Source organism: Lycorma delicatula, chromosome 4 (genome assembly GCF_047948215.1).
Source record: "Lycorma delicatula isolate Av1 chromosome 4, ASM4794821v1, whole genome shotgun sequence".
Classification (NCBI taxonomy): domain Eukaryota; kingdom Metazoa; phylum Arthropoda; class Insecta; order Hemiptera; family Fulgoridae; genus Lycorma; species Lycorma delicatula.
This window is the reverse complement of record NC_134458.1, coordinates 210,536,291-210,549,397: the sequence shown is the minus strand read 5'-3', so window position 1 is coordinate 210,549,397 and position 13,107 is coordinate 210,536,291.

The following is a 13,107-nucleotide window of genomic DNA, read 5'->3' as shown; positions in this document are numbered from 1 at the left end:
CGATAAAGGACGATATAAAGAAGAATAGAAGAGAAAAGGAATTTGCGGTATAATTTTTTAAGGTAATAACTAAATCATTGGTTCAAATAATAAGGGCATTAAGGTTTAATTAATCGAGTAATACAGGGGATGTGTAGATGCTAAAACTGTAGAGGAAGGCAAATATTAGAATAAACAATACAGTCGCTTGAGGATTCATATTTAGTTAACATTATTAACTGATTTAGTTAACAGGATTTTTTAAAATTAAAAAATTACCCGAGAACAGAATGGAATCAAAAGTAGCGTCCAACCGATAAAATTATAATCATTAAAAATAAATAAAAAAAAAAATAATAATTAGTGTTATCTGTTTTTATTTATAAATGAAAAACTAATAAAATCCTGAATACATATAACCATCGAATGCGAGTTGAAAACTAATTTTTTGTTGAAAACTATTCTGATTGAACAGTGAGATTTGTTCAGCTTATCTAACATTTTCTTATCCAGATATATCGTCCGATTTTCATAACAATTAAAATAAGAACATTCTAATAAACCTGGCATTCATTTTTTTTGTTGTAATTTTTACTATATTAATATAGTAGTAATCAGGAAAAAAAGATCTGGTTAATTGGAACTCGGCTAAGAGAGTAACTAATGAAATGAAAATAACTTAACTGACTACAAAATTCCACGTATCGAAAATCTTCATGGATTCTAAATAAATACACTTAAGGGTAATCCATTGTCCGATGGTAACAAAGAAAGGATTCAGATTGAAATTTAACAAGGAGTTCTACCAAAATCAAAAAGACCTAGAAATAGCGATAAGGAGAAGAAGGCTAAATTTGTTGAGGCATATGATCTGGATGGAAACAGATTAGATAACACATTTTTTAATAAGGTGTAGAACATGAAAAGCAAATCAAATAACCTGAAACAAATGGAAGAGAACCTCCAAAAGATAAATCTGAAGAAGAGGTCTGTTGCGTTAGGGGTAACCTCCGAAGAATAATTTACAATATAAAAATTCTTGCGGCAGACAAAAGGACAGGAAGAAAATGAACAGATGAGCAAAAATGAAATCATGGCAAAAAAATGAGAGACGCATAGAAGAAGAGTGTTACAAAAACTAGAAGAAGCGATATTTTCGTATTTCTAACCTGCCCTTATCCCATAAAAAAAATAAAGTGCGCTATTATTAGGATCATAGTATAATTAAAAATTATACAAACCGCGTCAAGATAGGTTTGCTATTTTGCCTATAATAAAAAGGGACTTTTCCATAATTTTCATGGAAGGATCAAGCGAAACCGACGGAAAATATCAACGTACAAAAAAAAAATTACAAATAAAAAAGAGAAGTAGTTGTAGTTCATAATACGTTGCATCGGATATACAAGCTTATGATGATGAAACAGGTCGAAATCATCATACTACTCGATCTAAAAGATTAACTCTGCGAAACTAATATAAGATTAAAAATTCCACCTAATGTGTAATAATAGTACCAGTATCCTAGTAAGACACAGCGTTCGGAATGTTCTTGTGCCCTGAAATTAAGGAAGTGTAATGACGAAACTTTTTAACTATTACTTTGTATTTTTATTTCATTATTTTATAAAAACGGGATATTACAGTAACTGGAATAGTTTATAAAAGGTGTTGAAAACGACCTTCTCCAACATCAATACAACAGTGCACACGTTTAAATTTGCTTTCAAACACTTTAACCAGCTGATGTACTGGAATGTCTCGTACATATGCCGTTATTGCCGTCTTCAGTTCGTCAATCGTGCATGGTCTGTTGCGATACATTGCTTGATCACTGCCCTCCATGGAGAGTAATCTGCGGAGTAAATTCAATTTGACTAATGGAGTTTCTTAAAAAAAACTATATCGATCACTATTAACAGTATTTTCAAAAAAAATTGATCCACAATGCGTGTACTACTCATAGCGAGCCAGAGTCAAATTTTCGCTTCGTGTAAAGATTGTTCGCGTAATTCACGGGGGTTAGTTGTCGACCACATTCGTGTATTTTGTGGATTAATATATCCTCCCAGATGAAACCACGCTTTATCTGTAAAAAACGTAATGTCGAGGATACCTACGGAATTTTGGTCAGTAAAACGTTTAAACAGACAATAATTTAGTATTTTGAGACGATTTGTAGATTTCAGTTCTTCAACACATTATTTTGTAAGGAAAAAATTTCACTTCTTTTCTTACAGCTTTATGTGCAGTAGCAAGTCCGATATCCTGATGCTGTGCTAACTTACGCAGTAACTTTGATAGAGTTTCGGCCATAGCATCCGAAATATCAAGAAGCTTCTGTTAGTTAGTTTTGGTGGTCTTCCATTTCGAGCAGCGTCTTCAACAGAGCCTGTTGCCCAAACTTTTTCGACAAGAGTTCGAACTCCATTCGATGAGGAACAGGAGTATTTGGAAACTTTTCAGAATACTTGTGTTTCACTAAATCAGTATACTTGTCACCTTTACGAAAGACTTGTTCAACGAGAAAAATGCGTTCCTCTACCGAAAGAACCGTTAGGTTTATCGCTATCGATTCCGATAAACGAATCGAATAGTCGGAGAGATAGAGCCGAAAAAGTGGTTTGATCTTTGTGGAGGATAAAATTTATTAGAAATCGATGTATGTTACGGATCCGAGCGGGCTAACAAGTTTTTGGTAGCGGGACGAAGCAAGACAGGTGAAAGGTGCAATTTTTCCGGGAAACCTTATCCATCGATGTGGTGCTTGAAAATTTGTACAATAAACGTTAACAATGTACTAAACCTAAGTTTGAAAGGGCTGACAGGTAGGTTATCGCGAAGGGGTTGGCGGATAGGTGTAAAGTTAGCTAAAATTTCTGCAAAAAGTTTCATCGCGGATATGTCAGCCGATTAACCACTTATTAACATTAAACAATGCATGTGTAAAAATGGCTGTCAGCTTGGTTGGTAGGTAAGGCAGTAAAACGGGGTTATATAGTCGCGCGTCCGGATGTGCACTATGCGCGCGGAATACATAGATACGCGCTGTATGTTGCAAATTACTTACTTAAATGCACTTTTTATGCTTTATATGTTCATTAATGTAACAATTTAATTTAATTTTGCGAATAATTTATATCTTAAACAATAGTTTAGAGCCCTATTTACACACTCATTTTACGAGAGCTTTATTATTGAGCAATACCCAACGAACCGACAGGGTAACAACCTAACGCTGAAAGAACAGAATACACCGCATAATTCTAAAGCATACTGCACAGCGACTCTCCGAACGCTCTGTATAATACATGTTCATTGTTAAGTATTTCAAATTAATCATTTTATTGATTAATTAACACCTGATTTTAATTATCAGAAACAATAAATAAATAAAAAAGTTATTGATTATTTTACTATATGTTTCCTTACAGTTAATATAACTTTTCGTTCTTCTTTGTGTTAATGTTAAAAAATAATAAAAGTCCATCATTCAACCAATTTTTTAGCAAGTTCACTATCTTCGTTGAAATAGTAATTTTGACTACTACTGTCTACACGTATAATAAATTTTTCCGTCATTTCATCTTTTATCAGTTGAATTTTAAATAATCAGCTTCATATGTTTTTTTTTTTTTTTTTTTTTACTACTTTTTCACACCTAAGGCATTGTATTGATTTTATTCTCAATTATTTTCTAACATTTGATAAAAAAATATTATGCATTTGACATTTGAATAATCTACCATACAATCTCGTCTGGATTCAAATCAGGATTTTGATCACAATCGGTGAAAGGGCAAAGAGATACGGACCTTATAAATTCCTTATCTCAAAAATTTACTAAAAGGTAGGTAAATTTTTACTTCCTTGTACGAAGTAAAGGAAGTATTATGATCGACGTTAATATCCATTTTGACCATCCCTGAATCCATTTTGACTAGTTTAAGTGTGACGTCTGTATGTATGTATCTCGCATAACTCTACAACGATTAGCCGAAGGATGATGAAATTTTGGATTTAGGACTGCAGCGTCTAATTGTGCACCTCCCTTTTTGATTGCAATCGACTGAACCAAAAGTGACCAAAAAAGCTCAAAAGTTTGGATTTGGACTTTTTCTTAACTGCAGTAATAAACTCTGGCTGAGAGCTTTTCAACGATATATCATGAGTGGTACTTATTTTCATTGGTTCCAGAGTTATAGCCAAATAAAATTTTAATTAATGAAATATCTGAATCTTACAAGGGAAGGCACATAGGCTCGAATTAGACTTCATCTCCTTTTTTTTAACTTCTTTTTTAAATTGATATTTTTTAACTTCTTTTTTATTTTAAATATATTGATTTATTAATAAATATTAACCCATAATTGTAAAAAAAAATTGCAGTAAATAATTATTCAATAATAACAATAAAAAAATATTTTAAAATCAGAAGTTATTAGGGAAATAAAATTTTATGTACTTTTAAAAATGTGTATATGTAATTTAATAGGTATTACTACATGACACATACATTTTACTTCCTAAACCAAACCCCCCCAAAATTTTTTGGGGGGCACCCGCCCGTGTGGGGTATCATAGGACTCGGAATCAACCCCTGATTTCGAATCCGAGTCATGAGAAGACGAAGCTCGCTTCCAATAGAAGATAAGGCCTCTCCAGAGGCTGGGCCCTCGAGGGGAACTGCCGGAAGGAGGGATGGTGTTTCTGAAGTCTCAGAAGACATGGACATTACAGGATTAAATCAAAAAAAGCAAAGTGGAAGACAGTAGAGGGGAGAACCGCCAAGTGGCCGAGAGCAGGCTCATCAGAAGAAGAGGAGGCCCCCCTTAATTTGAAGGAGGTTACGTACCGGCTGGGTAATGCACTATTACAGCTTAGGCAACTAACTGGAAAAACCAGTGTAACGGCAATCAAGGCTCATGAGAGGGAGCTGACAGAAATTTATAAAGATTTACAACGAATAAATGATGAGACTCCAGACACAGTCGACCAAAGTACGCAAACCGAAAGTCATGGCAGGAACGAGATGTCAGATATTCTAAATGTAGAGCTGACAGATGAACAACTGATAGACAGATTACCCACACGATGGTCAACCTGGGTAATGAACAGGCTGACCCAGGAGAAAGATCTAAGACCAGGAGATGACAGCTGTTTTTTCATCGATTTGAATGGATTAAAGCCATCCAGCCGGTATGCTGGGACGGCACCTGGGGCAATGATCTTACAAGACCCCACCATCCTCGAAGATGTTAAGATCACAAATACCGGAACTAGGTACACGGCAATCTATGACTCTAGAGAAGGAGATAAGATAATGGCCTCTCATATTATAAAGGCCTTATGAAGAGCTGTAGGTAAGCTGGAGTCAGCTGTCTTTGTGGTTCCCAGTGGTCCAGCGGGCATCATAGTGAGGAAAATAGTAATATACATGATGAGGAAGGGTAAGACCTTGCCGAGAATGTTACTCCCTAGCCTGAGCGAACAAGGGAGGGCAAGGTCGAGGTCGGTATCAACAAGAAGGGGAACCCCCCCGGTCGTTGAAAGTAAAACGGTCGTAGTAAGGGCCCCCGGTAAATCTTATGCCGATCTGTTGAAAACCATGAAAGAAAAGGTTAAGGTTGAGGAGGCCGGCGAAATACTGTCAATTAAACAGGGAAGGGATCAACAACTAGAGGTCCGAATTAGTGGGGCGCAGAAGGCGGGGGAGTTTTCCTCCCTGCTGAAGAACAGAGCAGAGGATCTCCAGGTGGATATAAGAACAAGAGGAGACCGCAGAACAGTCGTTCATGTAAAAGACATGCTAGGCGACACTACTGAGCGAGAGATCAGGGAAGCGGTAGAGAAGGTACTAGGACAAGGAGAAAACTTTCAGGTCACATCACTAAGGGAGGCATTTGGAAACACAAAAAATGCCACGGTGGTCACAAGTCAAAGGAATGCAACGAAACTAATTGCAGCAAGGCTGAGAGTAGGGTGGGTGAGTTGCAGGGCCTACATCCGGACGGATATAGAGAAATGTCATCGATGTTGGGATGTCGGTCACAGCAGAAGAGAGTGCAGAGGCCAGGACCGTTCAAACCTCTGCTTCAACTGTGGTAAACCCGGCCATGTAATTAAAGATTGCAAGGAGGCGACCATCTGCATGGACTGTGGAGCCACTTCACATAGGACCGGGAACCCGTGCTGTAACAAAGGTCATGACTAAAGTAATACTAGTTAATAATAACAGGAGCCGACTCTCTAGTGATTTGAGCATAGAAATAGCAGCTAGATACGAAGCGGACTTCTTGGTGGCCACCGAACCTAATGTGTATTTGGCGGCCAGAGAACAGTGGCTGACCGATGGGAATGGTGATGTGGCAATTAGAAAGATCGTTGGAAATGTGGATTATGATCTGTATGGTAGAGGTGACGGACTCATTGCTGTTGAGGTAAGCGATAAGATTATAATAGGTGTATATATCAACCCTAACTGCAGCAGGGAATCTCTTAAGAACAGACTCCTTGACCTCCAACAAGTCATTATACGAGCTCGGAAGAGAATTGTAGTCCTTGGAGACTTTAACTGCAGGACTGTTCTAGCTGGAGCGGTCTCCTCGAACGCTAGAGGAAAACTCCTGGAGGAATTGCTGGCAGCGACAGGAATGACATGTATTAATGACGGAACGGCCACCTACCAAGCAAGAGGGCATCAATCGGTCCTGGATTTAGTTATAATTGATGGAAGGATGCGCACTGATGCAGCTGATTTCATGGTTCTTAATGACGAAACAGCCAGCGATCACAGAGCCATCTTTGTTAACTTCAGAGAGCAACGGCCAGAAATAAGACAGATAAATAACAATATCAGACTGTCTGATCAACAGATGTATAGAGTGGCTAATAATGCGGCAAATAGAATTAGAAATAGTACTCAGATAACACCTGAAATATTCCAAAATATAGTTAAAGAAGAGATGGCGAACATACCGAGGAGAAATAATATTAAACATAATATGGTCTACTGGTGGTCCAGGGAGATAGAGGAACAGCGTAGAATTATGCAAAGACACAAGAGGACGGCCCAGAGGTTGCGAGCTAGAGTTGGTTCGGAAATAGGATGTAACATTGCGACAGAGCAATATAGGAAAGCGAGAAAGACGCTTAACTTCCTCATAAAGCAGGCCAAAAGAAGGAAATGGTTAGAACTATGCGAGAAGTTGAATGCTGATCCGTGGGGAAGGGCTTTCAAAATAGTAACCAAGCGGCTTGGGAGACAAGCTCCGACACTGAATGAAGAAACGGCTGCGTTGCAGATCAGAAAGTTATTCCCCAGAACGGAGGAGCAATATAATAGAGAGGTGATAGAATGCCAGGGAGGAAGATTTACACAAAAAGAGGTCATGGAAGCTATAAATAAATTAAAAAAAAAGAAAAGCCCCGGCCCAGATGGCATCCCAGCGGCCATCATTAAGATAATAGCTAGGATCGTACCTTGGGAAATAGTCGATGTAGTCAGCTGCGGCCTACAAAATAGAAGCTTCCCTGAATGCTGGAAGGAAGCAAGAACAGTCTTCCTCCCAAAGGCAGGACAAACTCAAGAGAACACAGCATATAGACCGATTACGCTCATAAATAATATGGGAAAAGTAGTTGAAAGGTTGTTAGAAAATAGACTTAGAGAGGAAATAGAGGAAAAACAATGTCTACATCCGGAACAATACGGATTTAGAAAGGGACGGTCCACGGTGACCGCAGTCGAGAAGGTAAAAAACTGGGCATTAAATTGCAGAAGCGGTACATGGAGGACTAGAAAAATCCCCATGATCATAATGCTTGATGTTAGAAACGCATTTGGTACGGTCCCCTGGACAGCCATCATTGAGGCGCTTCAAGCCATGCAAATAAGTAAATACTTAGTAAATCAGATAGATCAATATCTGCAAAATAGGTTCATAGAGGTCAAAACCCTAGAAAGGAAAGCCATATTTCAGGTATTCGGAGGGGTGCCGCAGGGATCTGTCCTTGGCCCAACCTTATGGAATGTTTTCTATGATAAAATCTTCAGGCTGAACTACCCCGAAGGGGTATCGATAGTAGGATACGCGGATGATATCGCAATATTAGTAGAAGACAGAGATATTAATGAACTGGAGAACAAGGCAAACCAAGCGCTTAGAACAATAGATGAATGGATGGAGGATAAGAAATTAGAAATAGCTCCTAATAAATCCTGTTGCCTGGTCCTCTCGGGTAGAAGACCATTAAGAAGTGTGAATCTAAATATCAGAGGACAGAGAATCGATGAAGTAAAAGAAACAAAATACTTGGGGGTACTTCTGGACAAAAGTTTAAGGTTCAGCAAGCATATTGATATGATTTGTGGGAGAGTTACTCCTGCTGTAAAGGGATTAAGAGGATTATTTCAAAACCACGGCACACCTAAAATGGTTATTCGAAGATTGATAACCGCGGCTATCACTTCGACGGTACTGTATGCGGCTCCCATATGGGGGGCGGCAATGAACATACAGCGAAATAAAAAGAAGTTGAGAAGTGTCCATAGACTGGCATTGCTGCGTGTAGCTGCTAGTTACTGTACAGTATCGTATTACGCGCTGTGCGTACTGACCGGGGTCCTACCCATAGACCTTCAGATAAAAGCCAGAACCCTCAGACACAGCGGTATGTCGAAAGAAGAGATGGAAGGGATTATAGAACAAGAATGGCAAGAAGAGTGGACAGGGCGGGAGCCATCCAGAGTGGGAGAATGGACCAGACGCCTAATCCCTAATATTAAAACCTGGAATAACAATAGACTCGGAGATGTCAATTTTTACATGACACAATTACTGACGGGGCACGGCTCTTTCGGTCAGTATCTGTATAGGATCGGGAAGAGAGCCACCCCGCAGTGCATCTATTGTCCAGAGAACGACGATGCCGAACATACGTTGTTCATATATCCAAGATGGGCCGTTAACAGAGGTCAAATAGTAATTAATGGTCTTACACCAGAAAATCTCATAAACTGGTTGGGGTACAACAATGGAACTGGAAATGGTTCCGCAGGTTCGCCGGGGAGGTCTTGCGGGCCAAAGAGGATGAAGACAGAAGAATGGGAGTATAAACAGTAGGGTAGGGCGGACAGTCACTCCATGGAGGGCCTGTACGCCTTGGTGTGCGGGTACCTGAGAAGGGGGTGAACTCCAGGGGAGTTTGAGTTTGGGTTAAAATAAAAGACCAAGTCCCGGTCGGCGGGGTCGTCCCTGCGGGAGCCTAGGCTCTTTGTGGGGTCGGCGCTGTCGATTAGAGGCCAAAGGCGTAAAGACCGAGTCCCGGTTCCCTGCTGAGGCGCTGGGGGACGGCATAGCCGGACCTTGGCTCTAAAGCGGGGGATTAGAGGCAGGCAATGTAAAACAAAAGATCCGAGACCGGGGAGGCCAACCCGCCGTGCCGGACGTATAGCCGGCGGGTGGGGGACGCCTCCTTTGAGAGTAAAAGGACACTCTCCCCGACTGAGTATACTTAATTGGATATCCGGTCGGGGAGAGTAGGAAAAAAAAAAAAAAAAAAAAAAAAAAAAGGTATTACTACATAACCCACTGGGTTGGACTAGTGGTGAACGCGTCTTCCAAAGTTAGCTGATTTGGAAGTCGACAGTTCCAGCGTTCAAGTCATAGTAAAGTCAGTTATTTTTACACCGATTTGAATACTAGATCGTGGATACCGGTGTTTTTTGGTGGTTGGGTTTCAATTACCCACATCTCAGTAACGGTCGAACTGAGACTGTACAAGACTTCATTTAGAGACACTTCATTTAGACTCATACATATCACCCTCAATCATCCTTGAAGTATTATCTGAAAGGTAATTACCGGAGGCTAAACAGGAAAAAGAGGGAGAGGCATTATTACATATGTGTATATGTAATAGATTTGGTGAAACATCTGATTATTTAATATTAATTGAAAATTATAATTTAGAATCGTATTATTTTTGGATTTTCTAGTTTAATTTCTGTCTAATTTTATTTACTTATTCTGAAATTTCTGTTTAATTTTATCTACATTAAAGTTAACTGCAAAGTGACAGAAAAATAGACCCTCACAAGAACAACATATACACTGAGGCATACATGCCCGACCTTTAATAAATTGCAAAAAATTCTTATCTTTTAGTTCATTAATCCTCTGATATTGTCAAACAAAATTCTTCCTAAGTTGGAGTTTATCATCATTTCTTTTATTTGTTTTTTGTTGCCAATCATTTAATTCCTCTTTGGTTTGATATAATTCTTCTGATCTTAACTTGTGTACACATTCTCTAGTTTTCAAATTTTCTCTTTTGTATTCATCATCCTCTCTTAATCTTTTTATTCTTTCATTGGTCTTATCGTTTTCTTCTTCTTTATATTTATCATGTTCTCTTAATATTTTTATTCTTTCTTTGGTTTTAACATATATATATATATATATATATATATATATATATATACGATATATTTCTTCATATTATCTTTCTTTTTCCTGTATGATTTTTTTTTTTTTGATTATTCACAAAATAATCCAATAATAAAACCTGAATATTTTACACCGTAAGGTCGAAATTAACATACGTAACCAGTATGCAGGAGTTCACCAAACTTAATAGTTTAATTATTATTAATTTTTATTTATACAACACACCAGAAATCTGAAACTTTTGTTAATCAGCAACTCACGAATAATACTGATCTAGTAATACGAGAAATAAAGGGACATTTACTCTACCCTAATATTTCATATAAGATTGTTGAATTAATAAATTTATAAATATTTGATGATAATAAAAACTAATATTTCAGCAATTGTGTAAATGTCCACTTTAAAGAATTGGAGGATCGTATTTCACTTTCAAATGAAATAAGTTAAAATGAAGTACAACAAAAAAAAATGTGTATATGTAATTTAATCGGCGTACAAGGAAGTCATGTGATGTCCACATCAGATTGTTTTATGTAATTTAATGCCCCTTAGGTAGCAAAGATACTTTCTGATGGTCTTAGTTAAACCCCTGTACATGGTGAAGGCAAAATATTATTTTCTATTTACTGTCGTTTCTGGGCACAGTCACATTATATACCAACTAGATGATTCCATTACATCAATATGTCACTTTGATTATGTATTTAATTATTTAATTAAAGGACGGGGGACAATAAACCTATTTTTCTTATTTTTTGTTTTGCCTTTTCCTTGATCTATCGTTTTACTCGATATCTTCAGACCCGATTAACTAATTTTTATTAAATGTTATTACGATGACTTCTGAATACGATCTTAGATTTAAATTTGTTCATAATCGGTCAAGAAGATGACGGGTAGAAAAAATCACGTAATGCACAATTTGCCTCAGAGTAAAATAATCTTTTACGTAATTCTTCACTTGCATAGTAATGTAATTTAATGTTTAACTTAATTTTTTTTTCTTGGTGAATTAATTCACCACAGAAGCTTTTCGAAGCTTGTAGGTGGATTATGTAAATAGAATTTTGTAGCATATGAAAAATGCCATACCTGACTGGGATTCGAACCCGAGAACCCTCGATGAAAGACCCAGACACTACCACTCCGCCACGGAGATCGAATTTTTCTCCTAATTAGTAGTCTGTCGAGAGTTGCGTAAGTCCTCGGCGGAGCCGCGAAAAACTCTTTGCCGGTTTTTTTTTAAACTGTCAGTCGTTTGATGCTATCCTTCATTACTTTTTGTTGTGTTAATCTTTTAGCCTGACTATAATTGTTACAGCCTAGTTCCTCAGCTATCTGTTTTATACAATCTTTTCTTTCCTACAATTTTTACTTTCTATCATCAAGTTAACTAAACCCGGATGATTTAATATTTAATTAATCAACCTAATTCTCCCCTTTACAAGATTCTCCTACAAACTTCTCATCAAAAAGTTACAGATATACATATACCTAACCTAACTAAATTTAATATTTTGGAATTCACAGCGATTTATTCTGGGTTACAATATAAGTGCACATCCAACCATAACAGTTCGAGGTGATTTTGAATACCATTTCTTTCAAATAAACAGAAAAAAATTTAACACAACAGTCTAATCGCGCCGCATTCTATCTGATTCTAGTACTTTATAAAGTCCACTAATATATCTATTGTTTTTTAATACTCTTTTGTCCTGGAATTAACAAAACTATTTAAATTAATAATGACTAAATGTCTTCAAGTCCCATGTTTACATATTAAAATATTAAACGTTCTAACCAACCGGATAGCAAACAACACACTGATAAAAATGTATTGAACATCATCACATCGTATAACAACATCCTTCACAAACATTAATTTTTCTTAACCGACAAGAATTTGCTGGTATTTCATTGAAAAGGGGAAGGCCATTAAAAAAAATCCGGTAGTTGCAAAATTTAAACAATAAACAATCAAGATGGCCCTCTTCAGTGTTTAAATTCTACATTTAAATCAATATTTAAGAAAAAAAGTAGTAATAAAATATAGTTTTATCTAATAATTTTGAGTATTATAAAAATTGTTTAAAATATATTTATTTTAACAAGTAAAATCATAAACTTCATCTAGTAATTAATAAATAACGAAAAAGACATTTAATTACATTTAAATAAATCGCAGAGTAATTAACTATAGTGTAAACTCGTACACCAACTTTTTTTATTAGTTAATCCTACATAAATAAACTTTAAATTAAATTATATATTAACTTATGAAAAATTAATTAACCTTCAACATGTTTATCATTCATAAAATTTATAACTATTTTTAATAAACTGCTTCAGACTGTGTACGTTACAATTTGGAAGGTCAATATGGCGCTCTGTGACGCTATGTACTTCTATTCTCATAACGTAAATTCAATCCCGGAGGCATTTAACTGTTGACTTAAATTATAAACAAATATTATTATAAACTATTTTAATTTTATGTTTATCAACAGTAGTCAGTGACGTTAACTTTTATTATTGTTTATATCATTCAAGGATTCGAGGCATTTAATTAGAAGGACGGTTAAATTGCGGTAGTCTTAGTAATTAACTAAAAAGTAGTCGACGTGAACGGGTAAAAAAAGTACCAGTAATTGAGTCGTAAAGATACCTTCTG